Raw genomic sequence first — 25231 nt, forward strand, 5'->3', positions numbered from 1 at the left:
CACAGCTCATCACCCTTGTTCAGAACAACTGTTCGTTTGGAGGAAGTGTTCAAGAAGATCCCAATCAACATTTAACCACCTTCCTGAGAATATGTGACACAGTGAAGTCTAATAGTGTTCATCCTGACGCCTATAGACTGCTCTTATTTCCATTCTCACTCAAGGACAAGCCAGCCAAATGGCTGGAATCTTTCCCAAGGGAAAGCTTGACAACTTGGGAAGACGTGGTGAACAAATTCTTAGCAAGATTTTACCCTCCTCAACGAATCAATAGGCTGAGAGCTGAGGTCCAAACTTTCAGGCAACAAGATGGTGAGACTCTATATGAAGCATGGGAGAGGTTCAAGGACTTAACAAGGAGGTGTCCACCGGACATGTTCAACGAATGGGTGCAGCTGCACATTTTCTATGAAGGGCTCTCTTATGAGTCGAAGAAGGCCGTGGACCATTCATCTGGAGGATCTTTGAACAAGAAGAAGACCATTGAGGAAGCCATAGATGTTATTGAAACAGTAGCAGAGAACGACTACTTCTATGCTTCCGAAAGAGGGAACACAAGAGGAGTAATGGAGCTAAACAATGTAGATGCTCTGTTGGCCCAAAACAAGCTCATTATCCAGCAGCTGGCTGACCTCACCAAAAAGATGGAGATGAACCAAGTAGCAGCAATCTCTACTTCATCAACAATCCAAGAAGGAGTGAATGAAGAAGCAGAGGGGAGTCAGGAGCAAGCCAACTACATTGGGAATTCACCAAGGAAAAACTATGATCCATACTCCAAGACTTACAACCCTGGATGGAGAAACCACCCGAAATTTGGGTGGGGAAGTGAACAAGATCAAAACCAAGACCAGAGACGTTACAACTCCAACAACAATGCCACTCACCAGCAATTCACACAGAGGACGTCTCAACACCCCCACAACAACACTTCTTCATATGCTTATCAAAACCAAAATAGCACATCTGCTCCGAATCACCCATCAATTGATGACAAGCTCTCTAAGATTGAAGCCTTACTTGAAGGAATATGCCAAGAGATTCAAGAAAATAACGTGTTCAAAGAGGAAGTGCGAGCCAATATTAAGAACCAGGGAGAGACCATTAGGAAGCTGGAATTCCAGGTGGGATATTTAGCTGAGAAGATTCCCAAACCTACCGATAGCTTTCCAAGTGACACGGAGAAAAACCCCAAGGGAGAAGCAAAGAAAGTAAGATGGGAAGATTGCAAGATGGTCACTACGAGTGATCAAGAGACTGAAGACAAGCAAGGCAAACTGTGTAAACAACCTGAAGACAACTCAACAAAGGAGGAGAATAGAGATCACCAAGAACCAGAAATCTCACAACAAGAGTTGCTGAAGCTCTATGCTCCCTTCCCTCAACTGCTCAAGGGTGCTGTGGGAAAGAGAATATACTCAAGGTTCCTAGACTTGTTTGCATCTCTGCATGTAAACATACCATTCATCAAGGCAATTCAACAAATGCCTGCATTCATCAAGTATATGAAGGAACTTCTTCCCAAGAAAAGCTCACTCAAAGGAGGCCAGACTATAGTGATGAACAAGGAATGTAGTGCCCTCATTCAACCTGAGTTGCCTACAAAAAAAAGAGACCCAAGGAGTTTTCACATCCCGTGTGCCATAGGTGAAACTATGTTCGATAGAGCACTATGTGATTTGGGGGCCAGCATCAACTTACTGCCTTTATCCCTGGTGAAGAGGCTGCAGATTAATGAGATAATGCCCACAGATGTAATCATCAGACTGGCTGACAAAACTCAAAAGCAAGCAATAGGAGTGGTGGAAAATGTGTTGCTAAAGGTTGGAAAATACTTTCTCCCAACAGACTTTGTCATTCTGGACATGGAAGAGAGTCACACTCACCCAATCATATTGGGAAGACCATTCCTAGCTACGACCAGAGCACTTATCGATGTAGAGAAAGGGGAGCTAATATTGAGAATCCATGATGAACGACTCAGCTTCAATGTGTTCAAACTCTCACAAGAAACAGATCAAGAGGACAAGGAACTAAGCACAAACGATAAAGAGACACTGAAGGAGAAGACAAGCACTGAAGCACAGCCAGTTCATTCTGAGATCTCCTCAATAGATAAACAAGGAAAACAGCAATTGCCACAGCTCAAGGAAAAGTTGGAGGAACCTAAACCTCTAGAGGCAGGTGAACACAGCATCACAACTCCTTGGAAGAAAGAGGTCACCAAGGGGAAGGCAACCTCAAAAGAAACAAAGAAGAAGGTACCAAGGAGATGGAGGAACAAGAAGATCCCTACGGAAGACTTCTTTCCAGGGGATAGAGTTGTCTCAGCTTACTTCCCAGATATTCCCCCTAATCTCCCTATTGTACCATCTCAGTTACCTAAGGTCTTCACTATCAACAGAGTTCTTTCCCTGGAACATGTGGAGATCATTGATCCAACCAATGGATACAAGTCCACAGTAAGAGGGGAGGACTTTAAGCACTACCAACCACCCTGATGAAGGAAAAACGTCAAGCTAGTGACGCTAAAGAAGCGCTTCATGGGAGGCAACCCATGTTTTATATGTTTTTAAAATAATGAATAAATCAATGTTTATGAATTTCAATCCAAACTTGACAAACATTTGGTAAAATCTTTATCATGCAGTATATAGTGAAGAACAAGTTTGGTGTTCAAAGCGAACCAAGATGCATGCTAGTCTTGGGAGCTTTGAACAAAACTTTTCATCACATTGCTTCAAACTAAGTTTGGTGTCACCCCATGGTGCCACCAAAATGCATATAAGGACCCACCAATAGTTAGTTAGTTAGTTGGAATTCATAAATAAATAATCAAATCCTTTCTTCCCTTGTATTCTAGCCGTAGAGTTTGAATTTTTTTTATGATATTAATTTCCTTATTTTAAATCTTTATAGGAAAGGAAAAGGAGCATAAAAAGGGATAGATGGGACAACCAAACAAAGAAGGTTCGGACACCACAAGAGGAGGGGTTACACACTTGTTCTAAAGAAGGAATACATTGGAAAATGTTGCCATGCAACATTGAAAAAAATGGAACCCCTAGAAGACCGAGCAATCCCATCATAAAGTGATGATCCTTGTCTTCTAGCCATGCATAATCCTAACCGTCCATCAAGTGACCACTTCATCAATCTACATCCTCCATTCTCTCACAACTTCTTTATATAAACGACCCTTGTCCGTACCACCTTTCATTGTCATCACACACCCTTCACCACTCTTCATTTCGGTACAATACACCCCCTATCTGATTATAAACGTTCCTCCCCTCACTCTCTTCATTGCCATAAAACCCTAAACAACCAAAAGTCTCCACAACCTTACCACCTTCACATATTAATCATCATTCATGGCATCTTCAAGTTCTAAGAGAAGGGAGGGAAAGGAACCCATGGAAGAACACCCATATGATGAGAAGAGATTTAGAAGCTTGCATCATGCATTGCAATACGGGTGGATGGTTGATAAGGAAATCATCTATGAGCTGGGGTTTCAGGTTAAGAAGACTGAATGCCCCGAAATCACAGAGAAGGTAGAAAGGAGAAGATGGGAGCTCTTCACTGACCCAGTCACTAAGGTGAATGCAAATCTCATAAGAGAATTTTATGCAAATGCAGTCAGATACGATAAGAAAGATGAGTCATATACAAGCTTTGTGAGAGGAACAATGGTGGATTTTGGTCCCATGAGTGTAATGAGGGCATTGAAGCTACGGTCTATACCGTTTGAAGAAGAAAGTTATCACTCAAGATTGGACAACAACCCCAATTATGACCAGCTTTTATGAGACCTTTGTGTACCAGGAGCTGACTGGGAAAGGGGTGCAGGAAATAAACCAAAGTTCATTAAGAGAACAGACCTCATTCCTGAAGCTAAGGGGTGGTTCGAGCTAGTGAGGAGGTCTATTCTCCCAGCTATAAACAACTCGGAGGTGAATCTCGAGAAAGCAACAATGGTGCATTGTATACTCAAGGGAGGAGAAATTAAAGTTCATGAGATCATAGCTCAAGGCATTAGAAAGATGGCAGAGAAAAGCAACTCAAGAGGAACATTAGGTTACCCCAGCACTATTTACCGAATATGCAAGAAAGCTAGGGTGGTTTTTGAAGATGAGGACCCCGTTTGGATAAAGGAAGGCATTCCAATAACGGTCCGAAGGATGAATGCTGCAGCATCCCCCCCTGCCTCAACGGAAGCAAAGAAAGAGGACAGCCCCTCAAGTAGTGGAAGGCCAAGTCTCAGAGGGTCAAGCACAACAGACCTTGGACATGCACCAATTGCAGGAGGCCATTGATGGCTTGTCTAGACAATATTTGGAAAGCCAAGGAGCACAGAAAGAGCTTCAACTACAGATGATGGGGCAGCAAGAGGAAACACTTTCAAGATGGATGACTCAGCAAGGTGAGTGGCAAAGGCAAATGATGGAACAGCAACTAAGCTAAGGACAACAATGGGGAGAAGCATTCAACAGGATGGAACAAAGGCAAAACGAGCAACAAGAATCCACCCAGAGGCTAATCAACATCCAAGCACATCAAGGGACACACATCCATGAGATGCATCGAAGACAAATAGAACAGGCAGAACTATTGGACGAGCAAAGGGCATTCGCAGAAGGAGTTTACATGAGCCAAACAGGACATCATATAAACACTCAAGCCAGGCTCGGCTACTTAGTGGGACAGCTGCCAGTATTGCATCCAGGAATAGCCAACTATGACAAAATGAAGGATGAATTAGCACGAAAGGAAAGACAAAGGGTGGAAGAGAGTCATGAGTCAGTGAGGAAGGCACTTGAGGATTGGAAGCAAGCAAGATTGGCACGGATGCGAGGAAATGCAAGAGGAAACAAGGAGGACAAGCAAGGAAAAGAGCATGGACATCCACAACAATAAAAGGTGGTGGAGTTCCTTCTTTGTTCCATCTTTCTCTATGTCTTAAAATAAGGAAGATCTTGTATGAAATAGAACTTGCTTCCATGTTATGTTAAACCTTTTTCAATCATGTCTTTTAAGTTTGTGGTATTGAATAGGTCTATGTGTGCTAGTCTTTATGTCGCTGCATCCTTACTTAACTTACTTGTATGCTTGTTCATTTTGAATTTAATGAAGAGAGAATGATTGTTTTTAAAAGACCAGAGTGGAGTTCATATTGTGGAAGTGCATTCATGAATCTTTGGGGTAGTCATAAGTTAGCTAAGTTGGTTCAACCACAAGGTTAGGAGGACAACTATCTATCCTGAATACTTGACTTTGGATATACCCATGAGACTGAGTATATGACAAGATCCTAATAAGAGAAAAGGGAAAGTATAATGGAAGTGAAAAACAAAAGAAAAAGAGTAAGCAATAAGGCTAGGCACCAATGGTTTGGACCTTGAGACAAGTGTCTGTGGTGCTCCTGTGTGAGGGATCTACTTGGATGAATAAGCTCTCAGGGGTGCTTTATCACTTGGTAACTTGGGTTAACTAACCCGGGATTATCGGCTGAAAATCCACTATCAAGAGTAACCCTCACTACAGAGCATTTAGTAACCCAAAGAGGTGCTGGACACCAAGGTCTCAAGAAAAGAAAGTAAACAAACTATATGCCTGTGGTGTGTATGTATGGGGGAGAGACTTGAGGGAGTAAGTCCTTAGGGGTGCTTCAACACCTAGCACCTTGAACCAACTGGTTCGGGAGTGTTGGCTGAAAACTTATCTTAAAGAGTTGCCCCCTTACAGAGCATTTAGCCTAAATAACACAAATAACCCTTGAAATAACAATAAAAGGATCAATGAATAAAAGTCTCATGGGATATAGACAAAGTAAGTGTTTAGGGACATGATAAAGGTCTGAAAGCCAGTAATGGAATGAACCTAAGTTGCTATGCATGAAACCACCATAAAATCAGTAACATGACTTCCACAAGAATGACTCATTCCTCTGGATATTCCATTCATCATTCTCTTGTTCCAGTACTTGCTTAGGGACAAGCAAGCTTTAAGTTTGGTGTTGTGATGCCAGGGCATCTTGGCCAGTTTTACTGACCTTTTCTTTACTGTTTTTAGGTTAGTTTCATGCATTTCCTTAGGAAATAAGCTAGTTTTGGGTAGATATTCACTTACACCTTGACTCAAGCATACATTGTGCATTTTACATTATTTCATGAGGATTTTGCATAAGTTTAGTGACAAATTGTATGTTGCATTGCCCATGACTTGGACTAGAACTTTGATGCACTCTATTGCTTGATTTCAGGACCAAAAGAAGCAAGGAAAGGGAGGAAACTTGCAAGGTTAATGAGAAAAGTGATTGCCAATGACACTCTCATAGCCATCATTGCCCACGTTAAGAGCCACGTTAACTAAGTTAACGTGAACTCTAACGTGGAAAAGGGAAGTTGAGCTAACGTTAGTGACACTTAACATTGTCACTAACGTTGGCAAACACTCATGAGTGGCCACGTTAGAGCCCACGTTAACCTAGTTAACGTGGCCTCTAACGTTAAAGGGGGAAGAGAAGCCAACGTTAGTGACATTCAACATTGTCACTTCTTACGTTAGCTCCCACGTTAACCAAGTTAACGTGGGAGTTAACGTGGTGTGTTGGCAAACACTCATGAGTGGCCACGTTAGAGCCCACGTTAACCTAGTTAACGTGGCCTCTAACGTTAAAGGGGGAAGAGAAGCCAACGTTAGTGACATTCAACATTGTCACTAATGTTGGCCTAAGGATGCAACACACCACGTTAACTCCCACGTTAACTTGGTTAACGTGGGAGCTAACGTAAGAAGTGAGAGTTGTTGCCAACGTTAGTAACACTCAACATTGTCACTAACGTTAGAAGCAACCACACAACCCCCCAAGGAGCCATGTTAACTTCCACGTTAACTTAGTTAACGTGGAAGCTAACGATGAGGAATGAATGATGAGCCAACATTAGTGACACTCAACATTGTCACTAACGTTGGGATGGCTAAGAATGGCCACGTTAGAAGCCACGTTAACCTAGTTAACGTGGACTCTAACGTGAGATCTAGGGGCACATTGGAACGTTAGTGACAATGTTGAGTGTCACTAACGTTCTCGAAGGTTGGCAAGGCCACGTTAGAAGCCACGTTAACCTAGTTAACGTGGAGCTTTAACGTGAAGCAAAAAGGAGCACACTGGAACGTTAGTGACAATGTTGAGTGTCACTAACGTTCTCGAAGGTTGGCAAGGCCACGTTAGAAGCCATGTTAACCTAGTTAACGTGGGGTCTAACGTGAGGCAAAGGGGTACAATGGAACGTTAGTGAAAATGTTAAGTGTCACTAATGTCCTCGAACTTATACTTTCACTAAATGTTAACACCCCTAACGCCCTGAGCTGAAGTCTCTGCCCACTTAGCACTTTCTCTCTGCAAGTAAAGCCAAGCCCAAATGAAGAAAAGAACTGCTTCAAACTCAAGATCCAAAGGCCCAAGACTTGAAGAGCAAACTAGAAGCTGAGAAGAGTAGTATATATAGGAGTATGTTTGAATTGTAAAAGGAGTTCTGGAGGCTGGAAAAAGGAGAACTACTCTCTGTATTTTACTTTCTCTGCATTTTCTAGTTTTATGATGTATTCTCCATCTTTGTTTTCATTTTCAAGAGCTATGAACAACTAAACCCCTTTTATTGGGTTAGGGAGCTCTATTGTAATTTGATGGATCAATACTAATTTTCATTATTCTTCTTCTATCTTTTCTCTTGATTTTACTTGAAAGCTTTCGATCTTCATCCAATTGAGTAGTTATCTTGGAAGAGAAGCTATTCAAACTTGGATCTCTTTTGAACCTTGAAAGAGGAATGAAGAGATCAAGCTAGAAATGCTTTCTCATGCTGGACCAAATTGGGTTTGGATGGGTATGTGACTATAACCCTCTCAATACTTGATTTGGAAAATGCATGTGGTATAATCAGTGACCATACTTCATCTCTTCTCATGAGCAATTGACCAAGGAATTGGCTATTGATCAAGATTTGAGAGATTGAATTGCAAGAAATTGTAATTCAATCACTTAAGATTGCCAAGGAGATTAATGAGTGCATTGATTGAGGAAGAGATGAAAATGAACTTGATCCGGAGAATTGCAACATCTCCTAAGCCCAATGAACTCCCCATCTCTGATCTTACCCATTCTCTTTAATTTCTGCCATTTACTTTTATGAGCAAATCCCCCATTCCCATTTACAATTCTGTAATTTATTTTCAGTCATTTACTTCCAGTCCTTTAATTCTAGCATTTACTTTTCTGTTATTTACATTCCCGCCATTTTATTTTCTACAACTCTCAACCCAAATTCTGAATTCGCTCAACTAGAACATTCTTCTAATTAAAGTTGCTTGATCAATCAATCCCTGTGGGATTCGACCTCACTCTATTGTGAGTTTTTACTTGACGACAAATTCGGTACACTTGCCGAAGGGAGATTTGTTGAGAGATAAATTTTCCGTGCATCACTAGGGCAGCACAACTCTCTGTTCGATTCACCCTTTTACGCCGATTTGCATCCCACGTGTACGCGTCAGGGACACTTACACATGGATTGGCAAAATCGTAGGTGATGCATACGCGTGGTGTAGGGTGGCTTGTACGCCAGGCACCCCTCTTGCACAGCTCCCGCAAAACTCTCTGTTCAATTTCAATATATTGCACATTCACACATGACGCGTGCGCGTCATAGACGTTTGCGCCTCACATGCCCCCCTTTTTTTATATTAAAATAATGCAAAATAGAAGTAATTATGCATAACCAGAAATTAACACTGATAAAAATAAAATAGAACTAATAAAAAGGAAATATCATACCATGGTGGGTTGCCTCCCACCTAGCACTTTTCTTTAACGTCCTTAAGTTGGACAGTCCACAAGCTTAGTCTTCTTCCGTTGCTGGATATCTGCCAAGAGGAAGATCTCCAGCACCTTGTTATTCTTCATCTTCTCACCATGATATAGCTTTAAGCAGTGGCCATTGACCTTGAAGAAGGTGGGGCTTGAAGAGTGACTCAGGTGGAAGACTCCATATGGCTCAACCTTTTCCACCCTATAGGGTCCTTCCTACCTTGATATTAGCTTGCCCGGCATGAGTCTCAACCTTGAGTTGTAGAGGAGGACTAAATCCCCAGCTCTAAACTCTCTCCTCTTGATGTTCTTGTCATGCACTGCCTTCACCCTCTCTTTGTAGAGCCTTGAGTTCTCATACGCTTCTAGTCGAAGGCACTCCAATTCTTGTAGTTGCAGTTTTCTTTCAATCCCGGCTCCCCCCAATCCTAAGTTGCATTTCTTCACTGCCCAGTAGGCTTTGTGCTCCACCTCCACTGGAAGGTGACAAGCCTTTTCGTAGACTATACGAAATAGACTCATTCCGATGGGCGTCTTGTAAGCTGTCCGATAAGCCCAAAGCGCATCTGCAAGTCTAGTACTCTAGTCCCTTCTATGAGACTTTACAATCTTCTCTAGTATGTGTTTGATCTCTCTGTTAGACGCCTCAGCTTGCCCATTGGTTTGGGAGTGGTAAGCCGTCCTGTCACAGAAATGAGAGCCTTGATCACTCACGATTGCTCGTGGTGATCCAAAGCGACAAATAATATTATTTCGAACAAAAGAAACAACAACGTTAGCAACATCAGTACGGGTAGAAATTGCTTCCACCCATTTAGAAACATAATCAACAGCTAACAATATGTATAAGAAACCATTAGAGTTTGGAAACGGACCCATGAAGTCAATACCCCAAACATAAAAAATTTCACAAAACAACATAAGTTGTTGGGACATCTCATCCCTCTTGGATATATTCCCAAACCTTTGGCATTGGGGGCAAGAGTCACAGAAAATATTAGCATCCTTAAAAAGTGTGGGCCACCAAAATCCGCAGTCTAAATTTTTTCTAGCAGTTCTTTGAGGGCCAAAGTGTCCACCACTCTCAGAAGAGTGGCAGGCCTCTAAAATTGACTGGAATTCGGATTGAGGCACACACCTTCTAATTATTTGGTCAGCACCACATCTCCACAAATATGGGTCATCCCATATGTAATACTTGGACTCGCTTTTAAGCTTGTCCTTTTGGTGCTTAGAAAAATTAGGAGGAAAGGTATGACTAACCAAATAATTAGCTATAGGTTCATACCAAGGAACCACCTCAGATATTACTTGCAAGCTATCAAGTGAAAAAGCATCATTGATAGGGGTGGAGTCATTTTTAATATCCTCTAGGAGACTCAAGTGGTCCGCCACTAAATTTTGGGAACCATTCCTATCTTTGATCTCTAAATCAAATTCTTGCAACAACAATATCCAACGGATTAAGCTTGGTTTTGACTCTTTTTTAGATAACAAATACTTCAAAGCCGCATGGTCTGAATATATTACCACCTTAGTACCAAGTAAATAAGCTCGGAATTTATCCAAAGCAAAAGCAATAGCTAAAAGCTCTTTTTCAGTGGTAATATAATTAGACTGGCACCATCTAAAGTTTTAGAAGCATAAGCAATAATATATGGATCCTTACCTTCGCGCTGAGCCAGCGCCGCTCCTACCGCATAATTGGATGCGTCACACATGATCTCAAACGGCTTACTCCAGTCAGGCCCTCTCACAATAGGAGCTTGGGTCAAGGCAAACTTCAGCTTTTCAAATGCTTCCATGCAATCCTCACTCAAGTCAAACTCTACATCCTTCTGTAGCAGTCGGGACAAAGGCAGTGCAACTTTACTGAAGTCCTTGATAAATCGCCGGTAGAAACCTGCATGACCAAGAAAAGAACAAACATCCCTCATGGAGGAGGGGTAAGGTAAACCATAAAATGATATTTTTCAAAATTAAGTACAAGATTTGAACTAACACATCTTTCGAATTTTCTAATACTCTAGCTAAACTATCCAAACAAAGGTAAAAGGAATCACCATAGACACTAAAGTCAATCATAAAAACTTCCATACAGTACTCAAGAAGATCTAAGAAGATACTTATCATGCATCTTTGAAACGTAGCCGGTGCATTACATAAGCCAAAAGGCATTCTCTTATATGCATATGTTCCAAAGGGACATGTAAAAGTTGTTTTCTCCTGATCTTCTGGAGCAATATGGATTTGAAAATAACCAGTGTAACCATCTAGAAAATAGTAGTGCGATTTACCTGATAGGCAATCAAGAATTTGATCGATGAAAGGTAGTGGGTAGTGATCCTTGCGAGTGGCCTGGTTCAGATGCCTATAGTCAATGCACACCCTCCAGGAATTCTGCACTCTTGTAGCCATGAGTTTCCCATGCTCATTCTTCACTGTTGTGACACTAGACTTCTTCGGGACCACCTGTACTGGGCTAATCCATTCGCTATCCGAGATTGGATAGATGATGTCGGCTTCAAGTAGTCGAGTCACTTCCTTCTTCACAACTTCCAAGATGGTGGGGTTCAACCGCCTTTGAGGTTGATAGATAGGCCTTGCTCCCTCCTCTAAAAATATGCGGTGCTCACAGACTTGAGGGCTTATGCCTATTATGTCTGCCAAACTCCACCCAATAGCTTTCTTGTGTCTTCTAAGAACACTAAGCAGCCGCATCTCTTGTTGGGAAGTAAGTTCCTTGACAATGATAACCGAGAGCTTTTGATTGTCCTCAAGATAAGCATACTTGAGGTGAGGTGGAAGGGACTTCAACTCCATTTTAGCTCATGGCTTGGCACTTGATCATCCGGAGCCATTGGAGGTAGCAAGGTGTCTTCAGTATACTCAGAAGGCTTCCCCACACTTGGACCTTGCTACATGTTCTTCTCTTCTACTGCCTCTTGGTGAACTTCAGCCACAGTCTCATCAATAATGTCACACTGAAAGATGAAGTGGTCTTTCGGTGGGTGCTTCATAGCTTCATCCAGGTTGAAGCTCACTGCTCTTCCATCTATCTCAAAAGAATAGGTACCCGAGAAGGCATCCAGTTTAAACCGCGAAGTCTTCAAAAAAGGCCTTCCAAGCAAGATGGATGAAGGTCTTCCTGAGTCATTCGGGGGCCTCTCTAAAATGTAGAAGTAGATAGGGAATGTCAACCCCTTAATGCTCACCAAGACGTCTTTCGCAATGCCAACTACTGAGATTATGCTCTTATCTGCCAAAACAAAACGTGCTGCCGACCTTTTCAAGGGAGGGAGCCTCAAAGCATCATATACAGATAATGGCATAATACTAACACATACACCTAAATCACACATGCAATAAAAAAATTTCACACCCCCTATAGTACAAGTAACCATGCAGGGACCGGGATCACCACATTTCTCCGATATAGCACCCATTTAAGCAGAAATAGAGCTACCTAAAGGAATAATTTCTAAATCATGTATTTTATCTTTATTCATACACAAATCTTTTAGAAACTTAGCATACTTAGGAACCTGGAAAATAGCATAAAAAAGGGGAATAGTTGCCTCAACCTTTTTGAAGATCTCTACCATCTTGGGGTCTAGCTCCACTTGCTTCTTAGTCCTCCTAGCAAGGTGTGGGAAAGGAATGGGAATGGCTTCTCTCACAACATCGTCTTACTTAGATACTCCATTCCTTGGTTGAGCAACTTTTTCTTCAACTGCATCTTGTACCTAATCCTCTTCTTCAACATCTTCTACCTCAACAACATCTTCAACTTGAATGTCTTCTCTTGAGCTTGGCTCCTCGAGACTCCTCTCTTGCATTGTAGTTCCGAACCTCAAAGTGATGGCATTAATTTCACCTTTGGGGTTGGATAAAGGTTGAGAGGGAAGTGCACTAGATCTTGAAGGTTGATTATTGGGGGTAGAGGGTGGTTCCATACGGGTTATGAGAGCTTGTAGAGTAGAGGTAAGACTGGTGAGGCTAGAGGTAAGTGAATTTTGAAGCTCTTTTTGTCCTTGAAGGATGGAACGGAGTGTTTCATCTTGGTTGGAGGAAGAAGGAGGGTAGGTAATTTGAGGGGCTTGTGGTTGGTTGTGTTGAGGTGCTTGAGCTTGCCTTTGGTGAGGTGTCCGGTAACTTTGGCCTTGGTTCTGCTGTTGGTATAGAGGGTTTTGTTAATACCAGTTCTGTTGATAGTTGTTGTTCCACCTTTGATTTCCACCATTGTCTCTGCCTCCTTAGTTGTAGTTGTCCCTCCATCCTTGTTGGGATTTTCTCTCCACCCTTGGTTGGAATTGTCTCTCCATCCTTGGTTGGAGTTGTCTTGTTAACCTTGATTGTAGTTACCACCTTAGTCATAATTACCGCCTTATTGATAGTACCCTTGATTTGGACGGTTGTAATAAATATTAGTAGCCGCCAAGGTGTTGTCCTCTTGGAGTTGTGGACATTCATCAATGTAGTGAGAATAGCAAGCTCATATTCTACAAATTCTCTGAGGGACCAACTGTTGACAATGTCATTGTGGAGGAGGTTGAGGTTGTTGTTGATTAAGCTGGAGCTGCTTGAGTATATTGGTCATCTTTTCCAGAGTCTTGGTGAGAGCAGCAGTCTCATTACTAGAGAAAATTTTTGCAATAGCCTTGGGATGATTGTTTCTTTGCCTTGCATTACGGGTAGACTCAGCTAGATCGGTGATCAGTTGGCACGCTTCTGTCACCGTCTTGTACTTCATCAAAGAACCATTACTTGCAGCATCTAAGATAGTTTTATCTTGAGGCTTTGTGCCTTGGCAGAAATAGCTAATCAACACCAACTGGTCAATCTTGTGATGGGAACATGAGTCAAGGAGATTCCTGAAGCATTCCCAATACTCGTAGAGAGTCTCTGATTCACATTGGATGATGCAGGAAATTTCCTTCTCCAGTCTATCTGTAACCTCTGCTGGAAAAAATTTGTCTAGGAATTCCCCTCTGAGCAAATCCTAATTAGTAACAACAGCTTCTGGTTGAATATAGAACCACTCCCTTGCCTTTCCCTCAAGAGAAAATGGGAAGGCATATAACCAAATAGTAGCCTCATCCGCACCATGCCGCCTAGTAGTTGAGCAAGCTGTTTGATGAACATATTTTTGCTAGTAAAGAATTCACAATAAATTCCCGTTACAAGTATAGTTTCTAAACCAACTAAAATCCTTTCATACAAAAATTTGGTTGTCACAAGTAACAAACCCCTAATAAAATTGATAACTGAAATATTTAAACCTCGGGTCGTCTCTTAAGGAATTGCAGGGAAGTATGCTTATGATTGGTTATAGTAAAGTATATTTTTGGGGTTTTTTAAATGTTGAACAAGGAATGTAAAAGATAATAAAATAAACTAATAATTAAGAAAAGGTCTTGGCAAGGTTTGGTGGTCAAGGATCTCTATCCTTATCACTAACCACAACACGAGAATTGGCAAGGATCAATCCCATTAAATCATCCTCTAACTAGTAGTAAAGGAAAGTTAAATGAGCTATATCAATCCAAGTCTATAAGTCCTAGCTCTCCACCAATTCAATTAGTGAGAACTAGAGTTAATGGCTCCAATCATCAATTACTTGGACATTAGTAACTCAAGAGTTCCTAAGTTACCTTCCCAAGCCAAGAGCATAAAATCTACTCTAACATCCTTCCAAGTATTTTAGCAAACACTTGGTAGGCACAAAATAAAAGCATAAAAAACTAACAAGGAAAATAAATCTAAACAATCAATTGTAAATGTAAATGAGGACAATTGAAGGAAGAAGCAATAAACATAAAATACCTCAAATTGCATTAAATACAAAATCAAATCTAACATGGAGTTCATAAACTAAATTGGAAAAGAAGAGAATCAACAAGAAAAATAAATAAACTAGAATGCTGGAACAAATAAAAGTAAAAGAGAAACTAAATTAAAGGAACATTGAACCTGGAATTGAGAAAAAATAAACCTAAAACTAAGAGAAATCGTAAAACCTAGAGAGAGGAGAGAGCATCTCTCTCTAGAAAACTACATCTAAAACCTCAATTTTTGAAATTGATGAATGAATGAATTGAATGTATGTTGAGTCTCTGCTTGTCCCCTGGCTTTAGTCTGCGTTTCTGGGGGTGAAAACTGGGTCCAAACTCATCCAAAATCGCCCCCAGCATTTTCTGCATGTGGCGCATGTCACGCGTACGCGTCAGTCACGTGTACGTGTCTCTGGTCATCTTCGCGTGTCACGCGTACGTGTCAGGCACGCGCACGCGTCGCCGTGCAAAACTCCAATTCACGCGCACGCGTCGTTCTTCGCTGGTCAGCTCCTTGGTTTCTTGTATTCCTTCCATTTTTGCAAGCTTCCTTTCCATTCTCTAAGCCATTCCTGCCCTATAAAGCCTGAAAACACTTAATGCATAGATCACGGCATCAAATGGTATAAAGGAGAGTTAAAAATATATAATTTAAAGGCTTAGGAAGTAAGTTTCAATCATAGCACAAAATTAGGAAGGAAAATATAAAATCATGCAAATTGTATGAATAAGTCTGCAAAGACTTGATAAAACCACTCAATTGAGCACAAAATAAACCATAAAATAGTGGTTTATCCTGTCTAAAAATCTCGAAGGTGCTTAATAGGCTCTTGAGCTGGTAGGCCATGAAACTTAGGCAGTAGATTTATCAATGCGGTCTTCAGTTTGAAATCCGCAGCCAAATTCAGATGACGCGTTTGATATGGTTGCAGTGTAAAGTCCGGAGCTCTTGCTTCCTGGAGAGTAATCCTTCTAGGCTCCGCCATAGTACTTGCACTTAAATCAACAGAAAAGGCGTCAATAAAATCAGTAGAAGAGGGACTAGTTTCTTCCTCAAATGACGCTTCAAATTTGACCTCAGATATGACTGGTGAATTGGTAGAAACCCCTTCACCACCCTCGGAAGCTAACTGACGCAGAGTGATGTTCGGTTTCTTGTACGGTTTAGAATTTCACAAATGAAATCTCGTTGCAAGTATAGTTCTAAACCAACAAAGAATCCTCACATGCAAAAATATTAGTTGTCACAAATAACAAACCCCAAATAAGAATTAATCAAAGTATTTAAACTCCAGGTCGTCTCACAAGAAATTGCAATGAAATGCTTAATTATTGGCTATAAAGGGGTTAAGGGGGTTAGTTTTATGTTTTAGCAAGAAAATAAATGGCAAGGAAAGTAAATGAACAATTAACTAATAAAAGAAAGGAAAAGTACTCTTGGCTAGACATAGGTAATTGAGATCACCATCCTTGTCTATAAACCAAATATTGATAATTATGAGGGACCAACCTCTTAAGTCTACTTCCAAAAGCCTTAAGTACGTAATATCTACTCCTAGGCTTGAAGTACGTCAAATAGGTTTGATCACATCAACCCATAAGTCCCAACCTATCTACTAATAAGATTAGTAGTGGGTTAGTGTCAATGGGTATCAAATTGATCACCAAGGGATCTCAAATCACCAAGTCTTTGAGATCCAATGACTCAAGGTCACTCAATTCCCTTAGCCTAGGCCAAGAGTAAAGAGAACTACTCAAAAACTAAAGGAAACATTCTATCAAACACCTAGTGTGCAATAAAAATAAACATCATAAAATGCAAGAATTAAAAGAACACATCACCAACAATAGCAAGAAATCAATAATAGCAACTAAGATCAACATAAAAGAACATGGAAATATAAATTTGTATTGAAAGAAAATAGAAACCCAACAAGAGTGTATGAACATAAAAGTAATATGAAAAGGAAATTAACAACAAGAACTAGAAGAACAAAGGTGTAATATCAAGGAATTAACAAGGAGAAACTAAATTAAAACAAGAATTGAAAGTAGATATAAGAAAATTAAACCTAAACTATCCTAAATTCTAGAGAGAAGGGAGAGCTTCTGATAGCACGGAAAACTTGTCTCTCAACAAATTTTCCTTCGGCAAGTATACCGAATTGTCGTCAAGTAATAACTCACAAAAGAGTGAGGTCGAATCCCACAGAGATTAACGGATTAAGCAATCAATGGTTAATTGATTATCCTAGTCAGACAGTTCAGATTTGGATGATGAGCAGCAGGAATTGTAAATTGACAGAAAAGAAAGGAAAAGCAATAAAGTGCAGAAAAGTAAAATGGCAAGAAAAGTAAATGTAAGAACTAAAAATAAAATGAACATTGGGATCAAGAGATATTGCAATCCTCCGAATCAAGTTCATTCTCATCTCTTCCTCAATCAATCCATTCATTGATCTCCTTGGCAATCTTAAGTGATCGAATTACAATTCCTTGTAATTCAATCTCTCAAATCTTGATCAATAGCCAATTCCTTGGTCAATTGCTCATGAGAAGAGATGAAGTATGGTCACTGATTATACCACATGCATTCCCAAATCAAGTGTTGGTAAAATTATAGTCACCATATCCTTCCAACCCCAATTTGGTCCAACATGAGAAAGCATTTCTAGCATGATCTCTTCATTCCTCTTCCAAGGTTCAGAAGAGATCCAAGTATGAATAGCTTCTTTTCCAAGATAACTACCCAATTGGATGAAGATTGAAATCTTTCTAGTAAAATCAAGAGAAAAGATAGAAGAAGAATAATGAAAACTAATATTGATCTATCAAATTACAACAGAGCTCACTAACCCAATGAAAAGAGTTAGTTGATCATTGCTCTACCAAAATAGAAAAGAAAGAAAGTACAGAAAAGTAAAGATGAAGATTAAAACTAAAATTGAAACTTCAAAATTCATAAATAAAAAGTACAAAGAAAATGAAACTACTCCTAAGGAAGAAAAGAAGAGAAAAGGAAGAAGAGTGTAGGAGGGGAGGGGTCCAAAGACCCACTCCCCTTGGAGTGTGCCAATTCACAGAAGTTCGAATTGGTCTTCACTCTCTCCCCCTTCCTTCAATTCTCCGTTCTCGTATATTTTCAAAGTAAAATCTAAGGTCTTTATATAGGCTCTCCTAAATTACAAAATAAAATTAAAATCAAATTACAATGAAATAAAAATTTCTATTCTAGATGCTTCTTGTGGCGTTGATTGGTTGACACTTGTGGGCTTGCTTGCTTGAGCTTTGAAGTGGACTTGAGAGAGAAGTGAATCAAATTGAGGTCCAAGATGACCTGGCATTGTTGCTGCCGTTAGCCATACTAACGCTACAAGTGTGGCGTTAGTGCTAAAGTTAGTGTGGTTAACGTCACACTTGCTACCTAGTTGGTGTTTTGGGGCTTAAAAGATGCCTCTGGTTTGTGCTCCAATTTCATGCCCACTATAGAGTATTATATATCTTTAGAAAGCACTGAATATTAGCTTTCTAACGCAACTAGAATCACCTCAATTGGACCTCTGTAACTCAAGTTATGCTCCTTTGAAGGGGACAGGGTTGCTGGCATGGTGGCTGGCGTTATTGGCAAACGAGAGTGCCAATAACGTCCGCAATCAGGGGCTGAAAATTGCCAGTTTTTGAAACTTAACTTAATGTCCACCCCATACTATTATATATTGTTGGAAAGCCCTGGATGTCTACTCTCCAACGCTTTTGGAAGCGCATCATTTGGAGCTCTACAACTCGAGTTATACTTCTTGGAAGGTGAAGAGGTCAGCTGGCCTTACTACAGGTTGATACCATGTTCATCTTTGCACTTTCGGGGCAGGTTTTCTCCCTCAAATTTAGTATCCACCATGTAGTGCCATATATACTTGGAAAGCTCTGGAATCCTACTTTCCAATGCCACTGGAATCACCTCATTTGGAGCTTTGTGGCTCAAGTTATTCTTGTTTGAAGAAGGTATGGTTAGGCTGCTGGGTGAGACTTTTGCCCACGTTAACTACCACGTTAATGTAGTTAACATGGAAGCTAACGTGGGTCTTTTTGCTTCACAAATGTTAGTGGAGATCACCTTTTCCACTAACTTTGGCATCTCCCTTTCCTTCCACGTTAGTTCCCACGTTAATGTAGTTAACGTGGAAGCTAACGTGGGTCTTCTTGTACCTTCGCTAGCGTTATTGGCACTCACTTTTGCCACTAACGCTGCTCCTTCTTCAAAGTTGATGCCATTAACGTTCCCACTAACGTTCCAACTTTCCTTCCTTCCACGTTAGTGGCCAAGTTAGTGGTACTAACGTAGCTACTAACGTGGCTCTTCTCTGCTTCTTGTTACCTGAAATCAATCAAACAAAGTGCATCAAAGTCTTGCTCTTAATCATGGGATCATGCATCATCCATTTTATCATTCAATTCATGCATAATTCTCATGAAATCATTCAAAATTCACAATGTTTGCTTGAATCATGGTGTGAATGCATTTTCATCCAAATACTTGCTTATTTCCTAGAAAAATGCATGAAACCAACCTAAAGCATACAAAAAATGGCTAGTAAAACTAGCCAAGATGCCCTGGCATCAGCTTCTCTCTCTAGAATTCTACCTACAACATAATGAAAACTCAATTATGACTACTTGGTTCATTCCACCTCCCCCTCAATCCTTGAGTTCAATAGCATCAGAAATGAGTTGGATTGGGCCCAAAATGAGCTACGAATCGCTGGCCACAATTTCACTTTAGTGAATCATGCTGATCCATCGGTGCGTATGCGTACAGTGCATGTACGCGTCCCTATATTTTAGGCAACTATGGCAAATTATCATTTTGAATCCCCGGATGTTATCTTTCCAACGCAACTGGAACCACCTCATTTGAACCTCTGTAGATCAAGTTATGGTCGATTGAGTGCGAAGAGGTCAGGCTTGACGCTTTGCGGTTCCTTCATTTCTTCATGGGTTCTCCCACTTTGCATGCTTTTCTCCTCACTTCTTCCATCCAATACTTGCCTTATGAACCTGAAATCACTCAACAAACATATCAAGGCATCGAATGGAATTAAAGTGAATTGAATTTAGCTATTTTAAGGCCAAAAAAGTATGTTTTCACACTCAAGTACAAATTTAGGGAGAATTACAAAACCATGCTATTTCATTGAATAAATGTGAGAAAAGTTGATAAAATCCCCCAAATTAAGCACAAGATAAACCACAAAATTGGGGTTTATCAAACCTCCCCACACTTAAACCAAGCATGTCCTCATGCTAAGAATAAAGAAGGACAAGAAAAGGGTATAAGCATTTATTCAATGCAAATAAACTATATGCACTATCTATATGAATGTAACTAAATTCAAAATGATTCTACCTACTTGGTCAAAAGTAAATCAATCCCCAAGAACATATATGCACATGTAGAGCTAAGTAGTATGATGATTCATGAATCCTACCAATTTGAATATCAAAATAAAGCACAAATAGACTTGCAAAAAGAAAAGCTCATGAAAGCCGGGAACAAGGAATTGAGCATCGGACCCTCACCGGAAGTGTATCCGCTCTAGTCGCTCAAGTGTATAGGGTCGATCACTCAATTCTCTTCTAATCATGCTTTCCATGATTTGTTTTTCATCTAACAATCGACAATTATTCAATGCATGCATACATTCATCATGAGGACTTATTCATTAGTTGTAATGGGGCTAGGGTAAAGGTGAGGATGCATATGGTCAGGTGAGCTTGAAATTTGAATCTTTGATTAACCTAAGCTCTCATCTAACCTATATAACAACCTATACAATTCTAATACAGTACCTAGCTACCCATGATTCTCACTTTTTCACATACTCATGCATTCTCTTTTAATTCATATTCCATATGCATTGATTTTTATTGAACTTCACTTTGGGGCATTTTTGTCCCCTTTTTATTTCTTTTTCTCTTTTTTCTTTTTATATTTTTTTATTTTATATATATATATATATATATATGTTTTTTTTTATCATTTTTTTCTAAAGTATATACAAACATATCAATGCATATGATTTTACATATGGTGCATGAATATGTACCCAATTCCCGATATTTTTAACAAAAATAAAAATTACACTTTTACCTCAACCAATGTCCCAAGTTTTCCATACCCAAATGATACACACCTTCACTAGTCTAAGCTAATCAAAGATCCAAATCAAGGACATTTATTGTTTTTCATTTAGGGGTAGTGATGTGCTAACATTAAGAACAAAAGAGATTAAATAGGCTCAAAATTGGCTAACAATGGTTGATGAAAGCTAGGCTATTTGGGTAAGTGAGCTATATGAAATGATGGCCTCAATCATACAAATGCATATATACATGGAATAATGGACATATAGAATCAAACAAATCAAAGATTACAATCATAGAAAGAGAACAATGCAAACAAGAATGGAAAATAAGTGGTTATAAGATGTAACCATGAAATTGGGCTCAAAACTCACATGCTTGTGTTCTTAGCTCAAAAACCATGTTCCAAAATAAATTCTTCAAGCAAGTTCAACACAAAAAATTTTTTTCAAATTCGTAGGGTGCTTTAAAACAATTTTTCTTGGAAAAGAAATCATCACCCTAACCAAGTAGTCCTAACATAAAAAGAAGTGGTAAAATATGTACAAATTCTAACTATCATGCAATGCAAAAACTAGCTAACAAAGACAAAAATTGAAAAAATTGGTGTTGAAAAAGAAAATTGTTACCCATGGAGATCGGTCGAATGACCTCCCCACACTTGAGGATTGCACCGTCCTCGGTGCATGCAAAGAAGAACAAGGTGGACGGGTTGCTACAATTAATGAGCTCTTTCAAAAAGTTGTGCGGGTGAACTTGTTTGTTGCCCCATTTAGAAGCCTTTCCATTCTTTTCCTTCTTGGTGACCAACCTAAAAGAAAAGAGAAAGAAGGATAATTAAGCCTACATCAAAGATATCAAAGCAAGTAGAACATAGGTGGGGGATAATGCCAAATAAGAGTAAGGTTCTCACTACATGTTAGCTATGCATGTAAGTGAGAGAGCAATATAGGCAAAGGGCATATCAATTAATACTTGATGCAAGAGAAAAGTCAAAGCATAAGTGAATAACATGAAGAGCATGTCGAGCATCAAGTTCAAACAACAATTAACACAAACAAGATTAGTGATAAGCATGAGAGCATTTGGTCTCATCCTAACTCAATGATGATGAGGTATAAAAACAAGGGATCATGAGTCAGGAAGGACTAAAGCACTAATCTTGTGTGTAGAGAAAATATTACAATTAATGCCAAACAAGTCACGAAGCACTAAGATTAACCAAGAAATTCCCAACAATTGAGTAAAAGAATTCAACACCAATATTAAAATAAGAAACTTAGAAAATAAAAGGGAAAACAAGTTACAAAAATAAAATTAAAATGCAATGAATGAAAATAAGCAAATGCAATAAAAGAGGATGGAAGAAAAGAGAAATATTTTTTTAATTATTTTATTTTTATTTTTATTTTTTTTAATTATTATTTTTTTTTAAAGAAAAAAAAATTCAAGAGAGAAAGCAGAAAAAAAGTAGAAAGAAAGAAGAAGAAAAGAAGAAAGAAGGAGAAAGAAGAAAGGAGAAAAACAGGGTGCAGATCCGCGCTTAAGCGTCATGCGTGCTTACACGCGGATGCAGCACGGACAATCCACGCGTACGCGTCCTGCGTGCTTACGCGCGGATCGCCTGGCACAAAGTAGGCATAAAGTGGGCACAACTCTCGGGTTTTAGTACTAGGATTTGTGAAACCACGCCGATGCTCGTGCGCACAGTGCGCTTGCGCGCCGATGCCCGTTTTTTTTTTTTTTTTTTGAAGCACAAAAATAGAATTTAACACTCTCCTAACCTATAAACATTCTAAAGCAACCGAAATTCAAATCTAACAAAAATTTTTAAGTTTTTGAAAAATTTTCAAAGACAAAACAAACAAAACTTGTACTTCAAGCAACCTACTTTAACAACAATCTAAACTAATCAAAACACACTACTACAACCGATCAATCGAAACAAAATATATAAGAGTATAGAAAAGAAGAAAACTAACAATAATGGCAACTCAAATCACTTATTAACCAAATCTAAAAGAGTGTGGAACGAGTTTACTATGGTGGGGTGTCTCCCACCTAGCAGTTTTAGTTTAAGTCCTTAAGTTGGACATTTAGTGGGGGTCTTTGCTAGGGTGGTTTATGTTTGAATTCATCCTTGAATCCCCACCATTGTTTGCATCTCCAATGTCCACCGGGATCCCGAATTAGGCGCACAAGGCCTTCAAGTAAGCTTAGGTAGATGACAAGGCCCCAAGAGTTTTGGTTGTTGAAATGAATACCAGGGTCCCAAACCTTGTTCTTGCACCCATCTTCCCATTGACTACCATAGCTAAATTTGGGTGACAAGGCTTGTGAATTCTCAATTAAGCATCCAAACATTCTCCTAGACCCATGCAATTTGGTTCTACACCAACCATTGTTATTCAACTTCGAGCATGTAACCATCATGAACTTAGAGTGATGTGTCCAACCACTACACAACTCTCTCCTACTCTTAACTCCACAAAGAGCTCTAAGTTGACCATCATTTTCAATCAAACCATATTCAAGTGAGAAAGCAAAGCTTAGGGATAAGAATTTTACCCACTTGAATGTTGTGTTGGATGGTGACTTAGGAAGGGGGACCTCCCCACACTTAGCCAATGCGAGGTCAATTCCCTTGTGGTCTTTCTTGGCTACCTCCACCTCTTCATAAGCTTCTTCAATTTCAACCTCTTCCTCTTGGTAGCTTTCTTCCAATTTAATCTCATCTTCATTGCTTACCAATGGCATGGGAGGTTGTGTATCTTCTTCTTTGATCTTAATTTCAAGCCAAATAGGAGAGGATTCAATTGTAGATAAGAAATTCTCAATGATTGAATCCATCTCTTGATCAACCTCTTCCAATCTTTCATCACTCATACTATGTCTTGGAGGTTACGCATTATTCTCTTCAACATCATTTTCAAGTTCAATGGAAGAAAGTTCAACAACTTCCACAAGATCATCAATAATATCACTTGGTGTGGAAGTGTTCTCAAGCTTGAAATCCACCTCTTGTTTAACTTCCTCTAACTCTTCAACCACTTCTTCTTCTTCAACAATCTCTTCCTCCTCCACTTGTTACAAGACATACCCCATCTCCTTGTCCTCATGTTGGGATTCTAAAATCTCCTTCATACTCCACTCTTCGGTTGATTTCTCACATTCATCCATGGAGGTGCTTTGCTTGTTGCATGAGTCCCGTGAGTCCAAGGTGGCTTTAATTTTGGCAAGGTTAGCCTCGATAACTTCATTCATCCTTTGGGCTTCCTCTTGCTCCTTTTGACAGATTATTTCTTGAAGCCGATCCATTACTTCCTTGGGACGATCCATTGGCTCTTGTTCTACTTGGCTAGTATAAGTAGGATCATATTGCTCTTGGATTGATGGGTATGGGTATTCTTCCATAGAGGGTTATGGTGGAAAGGGGAATTCATTTTGTGGTTGAAAGTTATCATACATGGGAGGTGATTCATCTTGGTAAGGATACTGAGGTGGTGGTTCTTGAGGATATTGGTGGTGGAATTGGGGTGGTTCTACATATTGTTCATATGGCTCATAAGATGGTTGGTATGGTGGGTAAGGATTAGGGTCATATGGAGGTGTTTGGTGAAAAGGGACTTGTGAGTAAGGTGGTTCAAAATTATGTTGAGGAGGTGGTTCATAGGCATATGGTGGTGGTTGTTGACAATCATAATAAGGGTCACTACATCCATTAGATTGATATGCATTAGGACTAGGATTATACCCATAAGAATCCGGAGGTTGTTGTCGCCAAGAAGGTTGATCAATCCCTTGAGGCTCCTCCCATCTTTGATTGTTCCATCCTTGATGTATGTTATCATTGTAGTTCCCATTTCCTACAACATAATTTGAACTAAACTCATAGCCAAAGTGAGGATGAGAATTCATAATAGCAAATAAAAACAAAAGCTACAAAAATAAGCAACAAGTCCTAAGTTTAACAAAAACTAATAAATAAGCAAAAGGCAAACATATTCACAATATTCACAATAGCCAATAATATAACACCATTGCAATTCCCCGGCAACGGAGCCATTTTGATGTTCGGTTTCTTGTACGGTTTAGAATTTCACAAATGAAATCTCGTTGCAAGTATAGTTCTAAACCAACAAAGAATCCTCACATGCAAAAATATTAGTTGTCACAAATAACAAACCCCAAATAAGAATTAATCGAAGTATTTAAACTCCGGGTCGTCTCACAAGGAATTGCAATGAAATGCTCAATTATTGGCTATAAAGGGGTTAAGGGGGTTGGTTTTATGTTTTGGCAAGAAAATAAATGCCAAGAAAAGTAAATGAACAATTAACTAATAAAAGAAAGAAAAAGTACTCTTGGCTAGACATAGGTTATT

The 25231-nt window shown here is 39.7% G+C and overlaps 1 pseudogene; it reads right to left on the reverse strand.

Annotated features, from left to right (window-relative positions):
- Positions 1–272: 272 nt before the first annotated feature.
- On the reverse strand, positions 273–374 carry LOC148572034 (small nucleolar RNA R71; annotated as a pseudogene).
- Positions 375–25231: the final 24857 nt, after the last annotated feature.

Source organism: Arachis ipaensis, chromosome B3 (genome assembly GCF_059453495.1).
Source record: "Arachis ipaensis isolate K30076 ecotype BB chromosome B3, ASM5945349v1, whole genome shotgun sequence".
Lineage (NCBI taxonomy): Eukaryota > Viridiplantae > Streptophyta > Magnoliopsida > Fabales > Fabaceae > Arachis > Arachis ipaensis.